Source organism: Pteronotus mesoamericanus, unplaced genomic scaffold (genome assembly GCF_021234165.1).
Source record: "Pteronotus mesoamericanus isolate MK-2021 breed Mesoamerican mustached bat unplaced genomic scaffold, CSHL_Meso_final contig_74, whole genome shotgun sequence".
NCBI lineage: Eukaryota > Metazoa > Chordata > Mammalia > Chiroptera > Mormoopidae > Pteronotus > Pteronotus mesoamericanus.
Genome location: NW_026555247.1, coordinates 42,728,631 through 42,746,892, shown reverse-complemented (window position 1 = coordinate 42,746,892; position 18,262 = coordinate 42,728,631).

The window sequence follows — 18,262 nt, the reverse complement described above, 5'->3', positions numbered from 1 at the left end:
ACACACACATGCAATGAAGCAGAGAGCAGACATGTCAAAAGAAGCAACCAGGGGGAGAGCTGGCGCTTCTGGCCTGGGCGTCGCGGCTGATGGCAGCGCTGGCCCTCTGATTCGGACTTTTCCACTGTTACACTTTCCCAGAGCGTGAGGGGCGCCCGCATGGGCCAGGAACAAGGAGGCGCTGCAGGTGCGACAGCAAAGAAGGCAGGGACGACCCCCTCCCTCCCAGCCCACCGCCCTCCCGCCTTGCGCCCCAGCGTGGCCGGGGCCGGCAGCTTCCGCAAGCCTGTTACAAATGCACGTTCTCAGGCCCAGACCCTCGGACTCCGAATTCCTGGTTGGGAGCTCAGGGAGCTTTGTTTTAGCGAACTGTCCAGAGGGCTCTCAGGCACACCGAGCCTGGAAGTGCCGGACCTGGAGCGCGCACGTGGGAATGCCGTTGGCGCACCTGTTTCGGTGCCGGGAGCGAGAGCGACGGAAGTCCCGTTGCTTATGAGAACTGTCTTAGGCTGGGTAGGTGTTGAGGGCTTAGCCATTTCTGTACAGGAGCTAAGCTGTGCTTCAGAAGTTTTCTGAAATTAGATCAACACAGGATCCCAGGCGATATTGGAAAATGTTTGTGTTTAATACTGTAGCGATATTGGCCACCCAGCTCTCCTGAAGGCTTGTATTGCGCCTCTTGAAATTACATTTCCACAAGAAAGGAACCCAGGAAAACAAAAGTTTTCGTCAATCTCTGATCGCATCACAGCTCTTTAAAGGGAAAAAACCTGATTATATGCTGAGCACAGAGTCAATTGCAGAACAAATTGTTTTATTTGTGGAGAGCTGCTGGTCAATACGGGAGAAGTGGCGGCCTCATGCTCCTCGCTGGCGATAGATCAATAGAGAGCTGACGGTTCCCAGGGCCCAGGTAAGAGAATGTTCTTGGCTTGGTGAGCGTGGAGTCAGACTCTCTATTAAACACGGCCTTGCAGGGAAGCGTGGTTGGGGCCGCGGGGTTTTTTAATGACTGTCTGAAGGTAAGTGTCCATTTCGCCATCCTCATCCGCCCGGTGGCTTCCTGGTCGCCCGGAGATCCAGGAAGGGGAGGAAGCCCACGCTTATTACGTGATTTTACCTTGCACGGAGCATCTGCTCTGAGTCTTTCTCTCCTTCTGACCCCACCAACCTGCATTTTTCTCCAAGGAAACCCAGAGACTGGCTCCCCTTTTCCTGCTCACCCCGCCCCCCGCTTCTTCTGAGAGCCTGGTCTGAACAGGAGTAGCCCGTGTTCGTCCTCACTACGGGACAGACGCTGAGCGCAGTAAACACATACGTCTTCTCCCCTAATTCTCACCCCAGACTGAGCAGGAGGGGCAACCCCCTCCCCATGTTACGGATGAGGGATCTGAGTCACAGGAAGACTCCCTCCTTGCCAGAGGTCCAGCGGAGCAAGGGGCGGAGCGGGGACTGGAACCTGGTCATCTGGCCCGGCACCTGCGACCCTCCGCTGCGCCCCCGCCAGCAGCTCTGGGCCCCCATCCCACGCTCCTCCGCCCTGTACACAGCCCGTGGCCACACACAGGTGCCCGTACTGTCCCACGCTTCCAGGACATGGAGAAAAGTCCTTCTCAGACACATCCACGTGGGGCCTATTGGCCAGTACAGAGCACACGACAAGACACAGCTGATGCTCTTGATTTGTGGTAGTTCCCTGAAGTCACCGGGAACACGGGAGTCGCAGACGCCGGGCCTTTGCTGCTGGAGGAAGTGCAGGATTAAGGCCCTGCAGTGCTCTGGTTGCAACACTTCGTTAGCCAATTTATTCATGGCCTTGTGTTACGCGTGTTTCTGTTTAAAAACATCTTTAACACATACTGTGGATTCGTTAGCGGTGAACCTGGGGGCGACTGCGCTGGGACACATGCCCAAACAGGGCTCGTCTGACACGCATGTTGTCTCCACAAGGCGTGTCACAGGAATGCGTAGGGACCCTAAGACAACTTTTCGGTACTATGTTTGCGGGACATTTTAGACAACAACATCACCAACAAAACACAAAAAATGTGGAAAATGCAGCCTTCAGCGACCACCAAGGAGACAATTGTCCCCTATGAGAGTTGGGATGACACTTTGAACAACTCAAATGTGTCCCCTCTGTGCCCGTCTATGGATGACACAAAAGCTCCATGAATGCTAACCTTGGGGTCAACAATAACTTGCATCGAGTAGATGAATTTGCAGACAGGGAGCCTAGGAATATGAGCATTCACTGTATCAGACGCCCTCCTCAACATACGCTGCTGCTCACTGACGGTCGCAGGCAGGGGAAAGTACTAGAATGTTCCTAAGTGTGCCGGGCACTTTTCGGTCGTATTTTCCACGCCCTTCCCTTCGCCGTTGGACGTCACCGCACACTCGTTCTCAGCGTGTCTCGGCTCCTGCCCAGCGTTCCTCGTTCCATCCCTTCATACTTGGATCCCCTCTGACCTTGAGCTTCTCACGCTTGCAAGGCGCTCGGCGGTGACGCCCCAGCCTCAGGTGCACGCACTGAGGAAGCCCAAGCTCAGGCCCATCCATTGCTTTTGCATTTCTCCTTCTTCCTGGGAGGCTGCTCCGATACCCAGCTAAAACTCACGTCCTTGCTTCTTCCAAATCTGCCAGCAGGCCACCCCCTCCGAGCCGCCCTCTTGCGATGCTCCTTTTCCTCCTCTGTTGGCTTCGTGGCCTCTCACACGGCCTGAACCGCCATGTTCTGCAGGTCCTCACCAGCGCATCTACCCTCTGTGGTGGGCATGTGTCTGAGCCGGCTTCCGGGGGCCTTGCCTTAGAGGGGCAGCTCCAAGCATGGAACCTACAGCGGCTGTCAGGGTGTTTTCTCCTAAACAAACCCAGAGCCTGTGTGAGGAGCCTGTGGGGACTGCTGCTAATACAGCAGCATTTTCTACATCATTTAGTCTGTGCTGACACACTCCAGGTCAGACCTCTTTACTGAGCTCCTCCTGCATTTCCCCATCCACCTGCTGGCAACTTGCGCTTGGATGTCTCAACACATCCCAAGACCGACTAACCATTTCATTGCTGAAACGTTCTCCTCCGGGGCCCCTACCTCAGCGTCCGGCACTTCCGCCCCTTCGTCCCAGCTGTGAACCCGGAATCCCTCCGCTCCCCTTGGCCCTCCAGGGCCAGCGCCTCAGTCCTCCCTGGGGTCAGACCTATGTCTTCTCCGTTGCGAATGCTGCCTGATGCACCCACTTCGCTCCAATCTCCCTGTTGCTGGTGGAGGCCAGGCCAGCACCGCCTTCTCAGCCCTGCTCCAAAGCACCGTCCTGGCCTCTCTAGCCCATTTTCCCTCCGACTCGTTTTCCACAGCGCAGCCAGGGCGGCCCCCGGCGCAAACGCGGCCACTGCCCACCTCGCCCGCACCTTCCGTGGGCTCCCATCGCGCCCGCCTCGCGAGCACACTCAGCTGCCTCTGGTTCCCTCCCACCATTGCCTCTGCCGGGCTACCCCAGGGCCTCACGCCAACCTTCTATCCTGCTCTCAGTTTTTCAAAAACTCCCTGCTCTTTTCCCTCCACGTTGACCTTTGCACACCCTGTTCTGTCTGCCTGGAGGGCCCCTTCTCCCCTTCCACACCTGGCATCTCTGTTCCTTGGCCTTCCATGTTTTTTCCTCAAGACGAGGTGGGCGTCTTATCCACTTTCTTATCCACTTTCATGTTATCAAAACGTCCAGCGACTGTACTAAATAGACGACCCGGCGCCAGCGTCACTGCTGGAATAGATCAGCCACGGGCACAGATCGCACCATCTTGTTGGCAGCTGCATCCTGGCGGCCGGGGGTGCGGGACAACCGCGGTGCTCAGTGATTACAGGTCAGCGAGCCGACGGATGACGAGAAGACAGAGACGGGAGGCTCCAGGAGCCCATCGTCCTGTTGCAAGTCAACAGAATGTGCATGTGAAAGGCAACGACCCAACGGCAAAGTCACAATGCAAGGTAATGTTGGACGATACAGGCTGCGTGTGATTGATTATAGGTGACAGTTTCAACAAATGAGCTGCCACAAGTTCAGAGGCGCATGAGATGTCTGTGGGCAGGAGTATGTCGAGGAGACAGCGTGAGCTGAGCCTAGCCTTGGTCAATGCGAGGAACCTGTGTTGGAGGAGAGGCGGGCACACTCGCCTGAGAGGCGGGGAGGCAGCAGAGGGGATCTGGGAGCGGGCGAGGTGGGAAACAGCGTGCACCGGGGAGAGCCTGCCAGGCTCTTGCACCAGGAAACAGCTTGCCGGGCTGCGGGCGTTGACAGAAGCAAATGGGGCGGGGACGCTTGAAGGCCTTGGGCCTGGCTGGAGGTCCCAGTTTGGAGGGAGGAGGGCAGGACGGAGGCTGAGCCTGGTATGGGGGGAGCTGAGCATGCAGGGCGGCCCCCGGGAGCCCGACGGGGGAAACACGGTCACCGCCAGCATCCCAGGAAGGGGGGAGGGGAACAGGCAAGCCCATCTCTTCTGCCCTCAGCCCCTCCCCTGCCACGCCTCCCCCAGGGGCTGGGAGGAGAGAGCCTGAGTGGCCCCGTGGGGAGCGGGCCGGGCAGCAGGGAGCTGGCGGAGGGTGGGGGCCGGGGAGGTGCAAATGGAAATTAGCAGCAGCACCAGAACTCAGGTCAACTTTGCAGCAGAATTTTGTTCAGATTCAGGAACAGTGTGGCCTAAAAGGCGTTGTTCTAAGGGTGGAAGGGACTTAGAAGGGGTGTCACAAGGCTCAGTCCCTGTGTGAAGGGCGCCTGGAAGGGAGGGGGAGGAGGGGAGAGGGAAGATGGGTGGATGGATGGATGAACGGACAGAAGGACGGACAGAATGGGTGGGCACCGACGCCCGCGGAGCGCTGGCTAGGCGTGGCGGCACGCAGCACACACGTCGCGCGGTAACGACTTTGGACTTCGTCCTGTCACTACGGACAGCAAGGCACGACTTTCCGCAGGAGAGTGAGTGATGGGGGAGGTGGCGTTCCAGGCGAGCCGAGCTCAGCCGTGGTGCCCTGGCAGCACCAGAGGCCGAGGGCCAGCATGTGGGCGAACTGAGAACGGAAGGGGCCTCATGATGGGTTCCTGTGTGCGCCCCGGAGCCCGGGCACTGCTGGCGTGTGCTTTAGACTACGTCTCTCTCAGGGGGCACGGCCCCACTCTGGGAGGCAGGTACTAACCCCCCTCTCATTTTACATATGAGGAAACTGAGGCTGTGAAAAGCTAAGAATCCTGCCTCCCGTTCTGCAGCAGCAACCGGTGGAGCTCGAGTTGCACTTGGCATCGGAACCCACACCCATGACCGCCAGGCGCTGTGGCCTCTCAGGGCAGCGGCCACGGGGGCCACTGTCGGGGGGCCGCGTGGGGCCCGCGTGCGACCCACGTGCAGCCTGTCCTGGTTTGGGGCGCTCTCTCCTCCTCAGCCACGCGCCCTGCTTTTCCCGCAGCCTGGCCTCTGGGCCTCCTGCCCACAGCAGCCGGCGCCACAGGCAGCGGGGTCGCGAGTCTCTGGTGGGTGACCAACCCCCTTCCTCCAGAGCCTCCTCCCGTTCACCCTCCCGGTTGTGGCAAATGCGGTCGTTGTCAAGGTCCACCTCTTGCTGAAGCTGCGAGTCAGTTAAGAAAGGTATAAAAAAAGGGATTAAATAAATGCATGTGTTTTCCTAATACCTGAGGACCAATCCAGAAGAAAAACACAAAGAGGTCCTTCGCGTATAGAGGGCGCCCACAGACAGATGGATGTATTTATAGAGACAAACCATGCTGTGCCTTTGGGATCCCTGAGAGGAGAGTCCCATGTCCCAAGAACCCCTTCTATTGTCCTCACGCCAAGCGTGATAGGGTCCCCTGGACTCCCCGCAGGGTCCCTCCTGCCCCCAGCAGTTGACAGCGAGCGCAGGAGACCAGAATATTCTGTGAACATCATCAACCCGCTGCCACATGCGGCGACGTCCCTCAGAACACTGGAGGGGGTGCTGTGAGCTGGGTCTTCAAACACCCCTGCGACCCTGGAAAAGCCTGTTCTAGCTCATCCGGGTCAACACCCGGAAGTCCCCACCCACGCAGACCCCCCGGCACCTTTCCAGTGAGGCCCGCAGGCCCCACCCCGGCGCCTCGGCGAGCACTGTGAGCAGGAGGAGGGGAAGCCCATGGGGATGGAAACTGGAACAATGGAAAGACACTCACAGCTGAGGCAAAATGCGTTGTTTGGTTGTGTTCTACTCGCTCGGTCGTTAATTTTGGTTGCTTTTGAAATACACTAACGTGGAGCAACTGCTGCTAACATGGGGCTGGGGGAGGGGGGCGCATGCAATTCTGAGATCTCGAAAAATCCAAGCCTGTCACCCTGCGAGAACCCAGGAGAAAGCCGGGCCGAGGAAGCCGGCCATTTGCAGCAACGTCACCTGCCTGTGCGCATAATTCCTAGTCAAACATATTCCCATTATTAACTTTTTAAAGTTTATTAGTCTCCGCGCTAATGAACTCGTTCATCCTTGGCAAATGCACACGGCTCCCTAATGGAATGTCGATAGATAGATCGGCAGCAAACCGAGCATCCCCGGCGATGCCGGGTTCCACTTGGCGGTCACGACCGGAGGACGGAGGCGCCGCCAAAGAGCCGCGCGGACACAGCCTCGGGGGTGGGGGTGGGGAAGCACCCGCGTGGATGTCTCCGGATGGGGGTTCGGCCCCTGGCTCTGCCCTGTGGCAGCCAAGTGACCTTGAGCGAGTCTTCTGCAAGGACAGGGTCTAGCTCAGCCCCCCGGGAGGTCATCTCCTGTCTGCAATCGCCTGTACACCAGCCCCTCCTGAGAGTGATGTTTGTGTCCCTCGCGTTGTGAGGCGCCTTGTATTTAGAGACCTGCCTGGTGAGACGAGGGTTCATTCTTTGTGGATGGAATTAAAACGTGGGCCCCAGGAAACAGCCACAGGTTACGGGGTTGCATTTCTGACCTGCTTGAACACTGCCCAAGTTCAGAGTTGTAATGAGTTTCCTGACCTGCGTGCGTGCGTGGCAGCGGCGTGACAGCGTGTCGGGCACGCCACGGGAGATGGAATGCGGAGTGGCCTTTCAGAGCAACCTGCGCGAGCCGCCCTTCCTCCCAATTATCAGTTCTGAGAAGGAGGCTGAACGTGGGCGCCGCTCGTTCGGGGGTTCTGAACGGCGAGCGCGGGCTCTCCCGGGTGAACTTCCTGTCTCCACGCAGCGATGTGGGGTTTTCTTTTTTTTCTTTTACCTCAGATCTTTAAAATTGTACAACAGCTAGGAAGTCAGGCTGTTTTCTCCCCAATGCTTCATGGGAAGAGACTGCTTTATTATTGAGCAAAAGCAAAAATAATAATCATGAAAAGCTTTCGCTTCTGGACCGCATAAATTAGCTCCAATTTTCCTCATTATTTCCTTCTGCAGCGAGAAGGAGGTAGCCTGTGGTAAAATACGCATCAGCACAAAACAAACAGAAAGCAGCGCAAACCACTGAAGTAGTTACCTTTTTTATTTTATTTTTTTTAAAGACATTTTAATCCTATTAACGGTAAATTATATTACCCATTGTGAGAGCAGACATGAAAGAAATATCTGAACCATGCAGTTAATTATGATGCCGGGTGACACGTAATATTCATGCCTGTCTTGCGCAGCCTGCACGGTGTCTCTCTCCCGCTGACGGGGTCTCACACCTGATTGAAGTCCTGAGGCCGCTGCCCACAGACCCACAGGCACATCTGCCCGGATGCCGCGTCGCGAGGGAATCCATGGAACGGGGAGTGGCCACTGCTTAGCCCTTCGTGGCCCCAGCTTCTCATAGAGGGAAGACGTTCTCCGCCCCAGCCCTGCCATTTTAAGCCTCCGTGTCCGCATAGTTATTAGCTGTCCACAGGGGCGCAGCAGAGCAGGGAGGGGCCCAATTTCTGGACAGAATGGCCAAAAACATAAAAACGCTGGTTAAAGTGAGTAAATCACATTCCCGTTCGATGGCTACACCGTGACGTAGCCCTGCGAAGGCAGAGACAGATGGCGGGGGCCCCCTCCGCCCGGTTCTGCCGTCACGTGGCCCAGCGCGGGGGAGGGCCGCGCGGGGGCCGGAGCCTGCGCGGACCCACCACGTCTGCTCCGCGCCCACGCAGGGCCTCGGGCTGCACCAGGCAGCTCCTCCTGGCGCGCACGCGCGTGCACACACACGCGCACACACACGAGAGGCCGCGGCTGGAATCGTCCCAGCTGTTCCCACCACGTTGCTTAATCACAGCTGGGGACGTCCGGCTGTGCCGATCGGAGTCCCGGGGCTCGCTCTGCTGTCTCCAGCAGCGCTGACATGTTTTATTGGAACTGCCCCATTTTCACCTCTGTGTGTCATGGAGGCATGTCACTGACACGTGCCTGTCATGGCTTCCTGTGTCTCCCCACACACGCCTCGAGCGGAAGCCCATTGGCCCCGGAAGTGTGCATCTGACCACGAGATAGTCCCACGAATAGATGGCGTCTTACGGTGCGGAGCCAATATAATCCTGTGACGAGAGGTTTTTAGTCGCCTGTTATTTTTTTAAGACTTCCCTCAGATGAATCTTTCCATCGTAACATAAATAATGTCACAAATATCTGTGATTCGAAATCACAAGATCCATCAACCTGCTGGAACACCTCCTAGACATGAGTGCTCTATACACCTTCTCACTTATCCACACCATTCGCTTGCAGAGTGGGCGATAGCGCCTCCTTTGGCCACGGCAGAAACTGAGGCCCAGAGAGACGGAGCCACCCGCCGAAGAGGAGAGCCCAGGAACGAAGACCCAGGAAGCCAATGCACGGCGTCTGTGGGCCTCCGCACCAGCCGTTTCTCATTTATAATTTAGTCGTTGGGTACTGGGAAATTTCTACAAAAATATTAACAATTGAGTGAAAGCATTTAAGTCTGCATTCAATATCCATTATGAGTTAGAGAAATAATTCAACCAGACTTCATTTAGCTACAAAATACTCAGAACATTTCATCCAATTTTCAAATTATAATCAGATCCAATTTTTTGCTGCAGTGTGATTTACATTTTCTGAAACGCATAGATCTTAAGGGTGCAGTTCGCGAAGTCCTGACAAAGGCAGACGGGTGTGTCACCCCCGGCTCCGGCAGGGCACCCACAGCCCTTCCCGCCAGACACGCCGCCGCTCCCGCTCCCCGCCGCCCCCGCCCCCGGCCCCCGACACCGGCGACCGCCGTTCTCGTTTCTGTCAGGGGATTTCGCGTATTCTTAACTTCCTGTGAGGCCGTAGAGGACCGTGTTAGCTCTGTATTGCTTCCTCTACGAATGCTCATAAATATAGCCAATCTGTCTTGTCCTCGTTTGTTTGTGTTTGCTGAGTTCCGTACATTTTCTCATATGCGTGCAGGTTTCTCTTTCTGCCCCCACCATCGAAATGCTGAGCAGCCCACGGCCACTGGGGTCCCCGGGGACCGGGCCACAGCCACGCCCCTCCAGCCTGCCCTCCCTCCCAGTTAACCCCCAGGAGCCACGCCCCTGTTTCCATTTCTGACCCTGCGACACTGAAAAATGCGACCTAGATGGCATCGCACCGTGTGTAGCCTTGGGGGCTGGCTTCTTTCATGCGGCGGAGTTGCCCGGACGCTCAAGTTCTTGGGTTTCTCAGTATTTCCTGTCCTGTATTGAGGACTATTCCATGGAGTGTTGGTACCATGGTTTGTTTGACCACATACTTGTTGAAGGGGGTCTGAGCTGTTTCCAGTCTGGGGCTATTAAAAAATGGCAATGGGAATATTTGCATGCGGGTTATTGTGTGAACATGTTTTTGTTTCCCTGAGATCGCTGCTGACTAGGCCAGTTGTGAAGTTGTACAGTAATTGCATGTTCAGCTTTAAAAACTTTTTTTTTCTTAAACTACAAAGCTCTCTTCCAGAGAGGCCACCCCATTGTACGTTCCCAGCACCTATGGACGTGTGATTCACAGTCTCACCTGCGTTGACATGGGCACTACGTCTTTTCTTAAATATACCTTCACTTTGACAGTCGAACAGGCCTCTCCTTTTCAGTTAAAGCATGGTCGTTGATCTAGAAAAACCTTATGTGGATTTATGCCCTTGAACTTCAACATGAAGCGCTAAAAATGTGAAGGGAGAATAAAGATACTGTCACCATTTCTAATGTTAACCTTCCTGGCACACACGTAGTAAGTGCTCATCGTGGTTTTAATTTGCATTTACATGATGATAAATCATGTTGAATATTATTTAATATGCTTCTTTGCCATTTGTGTATTCTCTTTAGACTATTTTCTAATTGGATCGTTTACTTTTTTCCTGCTGAGTTGTGAAAGTTCTTTCTGTATTTAGATACTAGTCCTTTGTTGGCTGTGTGGTTTGCAAATATTTTCTAACAGCCTTTAGCTTGCTTTTCCATCCTCCTCACATGAGCTTTTGAAGAGCAAATATTTTTAACTTTGATAAGGTCCAATTATTTGGGTTTTTTTTTTTCTTTTCTGAACCAAGCTTTCGGTGTTCAGTCTGGGAACACTTTGCCTAAAGATTTTCTCCTACATTTTTTCTAAAAGTTCTTTAATTTTATGGATTACATTAAGTCCATAATCCATTGTGAGTTTATTTTTTTACGAGGTGTGACCACCAGTCTCCACACAATACCAGTCACACCCGGGAGGTGGGGAGGCAAAACTGTTCCATTTGAGAGTCGCTAATTGACATGAAAAATGAAGACGACTGGAAACGGTACTTATGTGGGTACACATAGAAGACAGCCTTCTTATTATTTATTATTTAAGTCTCTTTAAAAGATAATTGACTATTTAAAACAAAAATAATAATTTAGTCAGGGATTTATAACGTGTAAAAATAAAATATATCATAACAATAGTACAAGATAGAAAATAAATAAAATTATACTTCTGTAAGGTTTGTGTACCATGTGTGAGGCGATAAAATATGACTTGGAGTAAACTTTTATAAGTTAAAGACAGAGACCGCAGACCCTACCGCAACCACTAATGCACAACAGAGCATTAAAACTAATCAGCCAACAAAAGAGATCAAGTGAAATAATAAAATTACCAAACTGTGCAAAAGAAGCAGAAAAAGACCACAAAAGGAGCAAAGAATGGAAGGATGGTACAAAAGAAAACAAACAACAAGGCGATGGATGTAAACTAAACCGTAGCAATAACTACATTAAGTGTAAATACTATTAACACTCCAAGGAACGGGCAGAGATTTCAGATTGGATACAGAGTAGTGAGTACAAGTAGTTTACAATTGGAAGTACACAAAAACGCAGATTTAACAAAGCCGTCGTAATAATATAACCTGCAGGTCTTTTTTCCACAGGAGGAATGTAAACCTACGTTTGCCCACCCCATATATATAGACAGAAACAACTATATTCTGCCAACAAGAAACTCAGTTTAAATATAAAGACGCAGATTGGATATGTTTTAAAATGGGGAAGATACACCACAAAATTATTCATTTGCAAACAAAAAAGCTCAAGCAGCTACATTAATATCAAATTAATTTTTAGAACAAAGGTTTTTTAGGGATAGTCACTTCATAATAACAAAAGGATCAATTCATCAAAAGAACATAATCTTCAATGTTTATAAATCTAGTAACAAAGCTCCAAATAGCAAACACTAATAGACCTGCAAGGCGAAAGAGATGAATCCACAATTATAACTGGAGATTTCTAACACCTATCTCATTAATTGATAGGACAAATAGACAAAAAACAGTGAGTGTAAAGGAGACTTGAGCAGTACTATCAGCCAAACTTACCGAATTGATATTAAATATAGTAGAATGCATTTTTTTTCTAGTACACACATTTATTAAGAGAGACCAAGTGGAAGAGAACACCCCCAAACTGATAGAGCACGTGATGGACAGAGTCCAGCTAACCTTAGACCTACTGACAGGAGAGAACGCGTCCCCCTTACGATCAGCGACAAGACAAGGGTATCGCTCTCATCGCATCTATTCAGTGTTATACTAGAGATTATAGTCGCAAAACAATGAGAAATAGAAGGCGTCCTAATCATGAAGGAAGAACTAAGACTATCTTTATTTGCAGATGACATGAGAGGATATATAGGAAATCCGATAGAACTGTAAAAAGTATTTTTAAACAGTCTAATTGAACTCATAAGTCAGTTTAGCTAGATTACAAGATACAAAATAAATATACAAGGATGAATTGTATTTCTATATACTATCAACACATATTGGAAACTACAATTTTAAAGGTCATTTATAATAACATCAAAAATATAAAATACTTAGGGATCAGAGTCAGATGGGTCCAGTAAAACCTACAAGATGCTGTTGAGAAAAACTAAATAAATTATCATTAAAAAAAAAAGATACATGCCATTCTAAACCAAACATCAGCAGTCTTGGGTAGAAACTGACAAATGGTTTCTAGAATTTTTAGACTACCTGATTTCAAGAAATATAAATATGTGTCGACCCAAAGACCTCTACGTGGCAGCTGCATTCACAGGTGCCACAACTCGGACACAGCCCCAGGGCCCACAGAGAGACGAGCGGCGCGTGCCCCGCAGCGGAACGCTGCTCGGCAATGCAAAGAGACACACTCCTGGCACACACGTCATGAACGAACCTCGAGTGTTCCACTGAGTGAAAGAAGCCGAACTCCGAGCCTGCACGCTCTGTCATTCTGTTCACGTGACATTCTGGAAAAGGCACAGCTTGGAAGGCATGAGTCAGGTCAGCGGAGCCAGGGCCTTGCGGGGGAAGGCAGCTGACGACGGCGGGGTGACGACCCTTGGGGAGCCTGCCGATGCATCGAAGGCCAGGAAACTGCACTGTATCTCAACACACTGGAACTACTTAACTACAAAGAATTAGGAGACCAAGTCTTTTCATCCCCCCTGGGTCCAGCACTGGGCCTGCAGCGGGCGTGCCGTGTCGCAGGTGGAGCGGGTGATCGATGTCTGTCCCGTCCCCTGGAGGAACAGCGGCACCCGCCCCGTCTCAGTCCTGTGAATTCAAGATGATGGCGCCGAAGGCACGCCCCCCGCACCGAGCGCGGCGTGAAGGTAACGGATGCGAAAAGCCGAAGCAGACACCACGGCCTCGTGACCTCAGTTCACGTGTTGCACATGTTGCCGCTCACTCTCTTTTCTCTTTAGTTCATGCTGTTTGTGCCCGCTTCTGTCCTCCCGTTTTCCTCCGATCCTGTTCTTCATCTTGCCCCAGCACATTCATGCTCATCGCTTCCTTTTCGCCTTCACACCTCCTTCCCTTCTTTGATATCTCTCCCACTGCTTCCACATGACTTGCCGCAATAAAGGACTAAAGTTTGTTCTTTTTTTAATTTGTAAATTGTTGGTAGTTTGTTTCTAGTTCTTAAGCTGCACCGTGAAAGAGAACATCGAGGGTTTCTGCATTAAAATTCCCACGGCGCTCATCGAGTGCTCCGTGCGGGCTCTTCCCCGGGGTTCTCTGCAGCGGACAGGCCCCACATGCTCCCTGGAGCCGCCCTGCTCCACCTGGGGCAGAGCAGGTCTTGGTGCCACACCCGACACAGGGCCTTTGCCGGGGAGCTCCGTGACTTTCCCAGCTCCCACGGTGGAGATCGGCTTGGGGAGACACGCAGCAGGGCCTCACCTGGCCGAGGATCCCTGGAGCGAAGCGCATTCCCAACCCCCGCCTCTTGCCCGGGCAAGCTGAGCCCACCTGCCTGGAAGAGAGCCTCACGCCTGCCTGCTGGGCAGGCTTCCCTGCCAGGCTGCGGGGGAGCAGCTCCACGGCCGTCCCTCCCCTTCCCTTTCCCCCTCCCCTGGGCCCTTCCCAGTCTCCTGCCGCCCTCAGGGCCAGGGCACTGCCAGGTCCAAGGCCTGGCCCTGCATCCAATAAGCCCATCTGGGCAGCCCCCTCCCCAGCGCCCCTGGAAGTCCCTCTTGCCTAGCCTCCACCACCCTCCGCCCCTCACCCACTTTGGAGACTTGGAGGAGACAGGTCTTCCCAACTCGGCCCAGCGCAAGCCACTGTTCCTCTCGGGGGGTCCTACAAGCTGGAGTGAGATGCAGCTCCCAACAAGTGCCTGGCAAACAGGGAATGCCCTGAAATTCAACCTCGTTAGCTGCTTCCATTGGTTAGAGAGAGGACACTGGGTCCCTGTAAATTGCCAGAGGCTCAGCAATCAGAGAAAGGTGGAAGCCCTCTCTCTGGTCCTGTCTTATAGGGAAATGTCCTCTATGCATCTCAGGGTAGGGCCAGGCCCTGAAGCTCAGGCCGCTGCGCTCCTTCCCCACGTGTGCACCCAGCAGCGGGGTGTGCCGGGCACCCGGAACGGGGCAGGCCGGCAAAGCAGGCAGGCAGAGCCTGCCCCCGCAGAGCTTATGTTCTTTAACCGATTATTGGACTCCAGGAGTTAGAAATGTGTTTGATTCGATGTCTGCATTCTTATTTTTGGCTCTGTGCTTTGCAGCTGTTACTTTTGGGGGCCAATATTTGCAGCGTAGGGAGCCCAATAAAGACAATTCACAAATTTCTGAAGTACATATTTGAAAGGCTCAAATCAGAACAAGAACACCTTCAGTGTCTTCTTCGTTAGGCCTCGTGGCCAAATACAGCAACTTGAAGACTCACCGCGGGGAAAACATCCCCATAGTAAGAACCAGCAGAGGACCCACAGCAAGAATCCATCCAATTGCACGACAGGCTTTGGAGACAGAAAATCTGGCTTCAACTACCAACTGGGAGAAGTCGCTTAAGAGCTCTGTGCTTTGGCTTCCTTGTGGGTAAAAATAATCACCGTAGCAACCCTGCCGCCTCCTGGGCCGGAGGGGCGGGCACGAAGACCTGTGAGCACAGAGAGAAAGCAGCAGCCGGAGCTGGGTCGCCCGGGCCTTCCCCCCGCGACCTTGCTCTGATGCCACACTGGGCAGCGTTTGTCCAGAAGCTGCGTTCAAGGAGCCACCTGAAGCGGTGGCCACAAGGGAAAATCATAGGGCAAGTTTTTAATTATTTTTCAACACACACAGAGGGTCTATATGGGTATATACACACATATATGATATACAGAATGATAAGTTCAAGCTGGAAAGGGTGCCTATGCTTGATCCTTTCTCTTGAGACTGTTGGGTTTGGGCGGTGGTTTCAATCTTAAGACTAAGCAGCAGCTAGCGGCTATTTTTTAAAGGTACTAAACCCGGTCCGGCTTCCAACACCTAGTTGTTCACCGGAGAACAAGAAACTCCTGGGACTCTCTCAGTGGCCGCGGGACCTGCCCCATGTGCGCGCCCAGTGAGCTCTCAGGAGACCACATCGAGGGCGTCTCTGAGGCCCCTCCTGCAAGCCCAGCCCCTGGGGTGGGGGGGCTGGAACTCAGCCAGGGCCCGGAGTCGGCATCTGTCCGGTCAGCCGCGCCACCTCCGCTCAGGAGTCATCGGAAATTCCTTTCCTCTTTACCACCAGTCCTGTGCATCGCCTGCTCTCCTCAGCCTGGCGGGAACAGCCTGCTGCTGCTCCTCTGTTTCCTGCTAATGTTACTTTGTCATGTTTGGGTTCAGCAGGAATATCCCTGCGTTTGGATCTCCCAACCCTGCCCAGGCATGTTCGATTTCAGAACAATTTCCACTGGATTTTAATTTTTTTTTTTTTTTTTTTACTTTTTGTCCATTTCACTCTCCCTCCCCAAACACATTGGCACTGATTTCAATCAAAGGTCTTTTTTGTGTTTGGCAGGCATGCGACGCCTGCGTTTTTCCGTGATGAATGAACATATGACCTATTTACTCACCAAAGCCTAAAATGAAGGCAAAATTAGCTGAAAGTGTTCCTTTCACACCACGTAGCAGAGCATAAACATTTAAATCCATTTGCGCCGTTTCCTATTCTAAATATTGACTAGAAGGGAAAAAAAAAATCTTTAAATGTACTGACGTCATTTTTCTTTCACCGAGAGTCACATCACGGGATGAAATAAATGTCTCTGGAAGAGTGGAGATGATCAGGAGTTTTTTGTTTTGTTTTGTTTTGTAACTGTAAGAATTGGGGACCCGTTTTAGGGATCATTAAAATCATTCCTTGTTAAGATGTCAGCGGCTGTCTGCGTCAAGTCAACGCCGTTCCCTGTTCCATTTACGTATGTGGAATTGTCATTATGTCCGGTCTGAACAGACATCTACGTGGGGAGAGTGGGTTAAAATTCTGCTACTGCCGCCCCGTGAATTCCTTGAAGGGATCGTTCTGAGGGTCCTGCAGGTTCCCAGCTCCGCGCGTGGAGGCGGCGCGCAGGCGCAGGCGCAGGGTGGCCGCTCGGGGGGCGCCGCCTGCCCCGGGCTTTCTCCCGAGCGCCGTGCGGTGACCGACAGAGGCGCCGAGGTGACCGTGGGCACCGAGAGGCTGGCCCGCGGCAGGCAGGCTTCCACGTGGAGCCCGCTCTGACACACAGGCATCCTCAGCGGCTGCCCCAGGAGTGGGCGCAGACGATCCACGGCCCCCAGGCCCCCGAGTGAGAGCCCTCCTCCCGCAGTCCGGTTCCGTCGGCCGTCCCCGCACCAGCGGCGGCTCACTGGGGTTGGGTATTCTGCTTGTTAGCGGGCTTTCCCTGCCCGCACCTGCCGAAGCTGTTCCTGGCTTGTTCTCCCCGCGGCCCCCCGAAGGCGCTCTAGCCCAGGGGTACGCGGCCTGGCCCCAGCCCCGATCTTCTGCAGGTTCTCTGCGCCGTCCGTCCCTCACCTCCCCGGCTTTACCGTGGCTCGGACACCACCCCGTACGCAGGCCAGGGTCTGGTGGGAGCACAGCTGCTCTGCTCTTTGCGGGGACTCACACTTCACCTGCCCGAAGCCCTCTGTTGTCACCGGCTTAAGAGGCCAGACGGCTGGAATGTCCGCACAAACTCCTGTGGGCTCCCCAGTGTCATGGCCTCAAGCCAGGGACAAACGCTGTGTGTTTTGGGGGGAGGTCGCAGGATTTCTAGAACTCGGCTCTTCTCACAGCTCAGAAAATTCCTTCACCTTCCTTTTATGTCTCAAAATTGGGGAGGGGGGAATCTCAAGGCATCAACACCAAAAAAAGAATGTAACTGAGGCCCAGAACCTCGAATGCTGTCAATGCAGCGTCACGTACAAATCCGTCACTAAACCACACGGCCAGCATTTGCTCTGAAAAAGCCATGTTTGTGTTGACAGCTTATGTTCTCCACGAACTGGTACACAGGTCACCGTAAGATCAACAAATGCTCCTGCTTGATTGTTTGACTTTGCTGAGAGCCCCCCGGCACCGTTTGTAAAGGCTAGTGTGACATCAGAAAGGCCTCGCTGGATGTCAGATCTGTTGCGTCTGAAGGGAGCTGCCCCCAGACCACAAGGCCGCCTGGGTGCTCGGCGGCAGGGCGCCCTGGGCCTCACGGGGCGCTGCCATTCCAACACGTTTCATGAGGTCTTAAAGAACGTTTTCTTATCTGCCTAAAATGAAGAGACGAAATGTGTTCTGTGTCTCTCCTCCCCCGTCATGCACATCTGTTGCCGTACTCATTTCCTTAATGTGCTCACACCGCATTCGCCCTTTTTTCCCTACTGGTGAACGTTGAGTGACAACTCCAGCCTGCTGGCCACGGCGGCCAGGGCTCCCGCCCTCCCCCCCACCCCCGTCCCAGGCAAACGCGAGGCTTCCTCCCTGGGGTCCGAGGCGTATGGGCCTTGCGTTTCAACAGCTCGTTCTACCGGATGGAATTCCCACGTCCTGCACCGGGGAGGGCTGGCTACCCCATCGCCGGTCGCGGGCCCAGGGCACCAGCGGCCCCGCCTTCTCGCTGCCTCGTGTCTGGGCCGAAGGGCCCACTTTTGGATTTGACACAAATTCCTTAAAATGCCATTCTTGAAACACTGATGGAGCCTCCGGTTTCCATACCACAAACACTCTAGGCCGCACTCAGCGAGGTTTAGGCCCGTGTTGGGAAGCGTGGTCCATGACATGCAGGTATGTCTGAAGTGCTTTGTACACATTTGAAAGCGCAGGGCGAGCCGGCTGTGCACCGATGCCGGGTTCGCTTTAGGGCACTCCCAGCGTGTTCGCTTCCTCTGATTCCTATTTCGTCTTGAACTCCTCTGAGTAGACTGTGTAAGTGGAGAGTGAATGCAATTTCTTGGAAGATGCAATTTATTGGCAATTTTGACCCAATTTAGAATAAATACTAAATTAAGAATCAACCAAATTTTAAGTTCTTCTAAATAAATTCATATGGGGGGGGCAAGTAACCCTTCCGTAGTT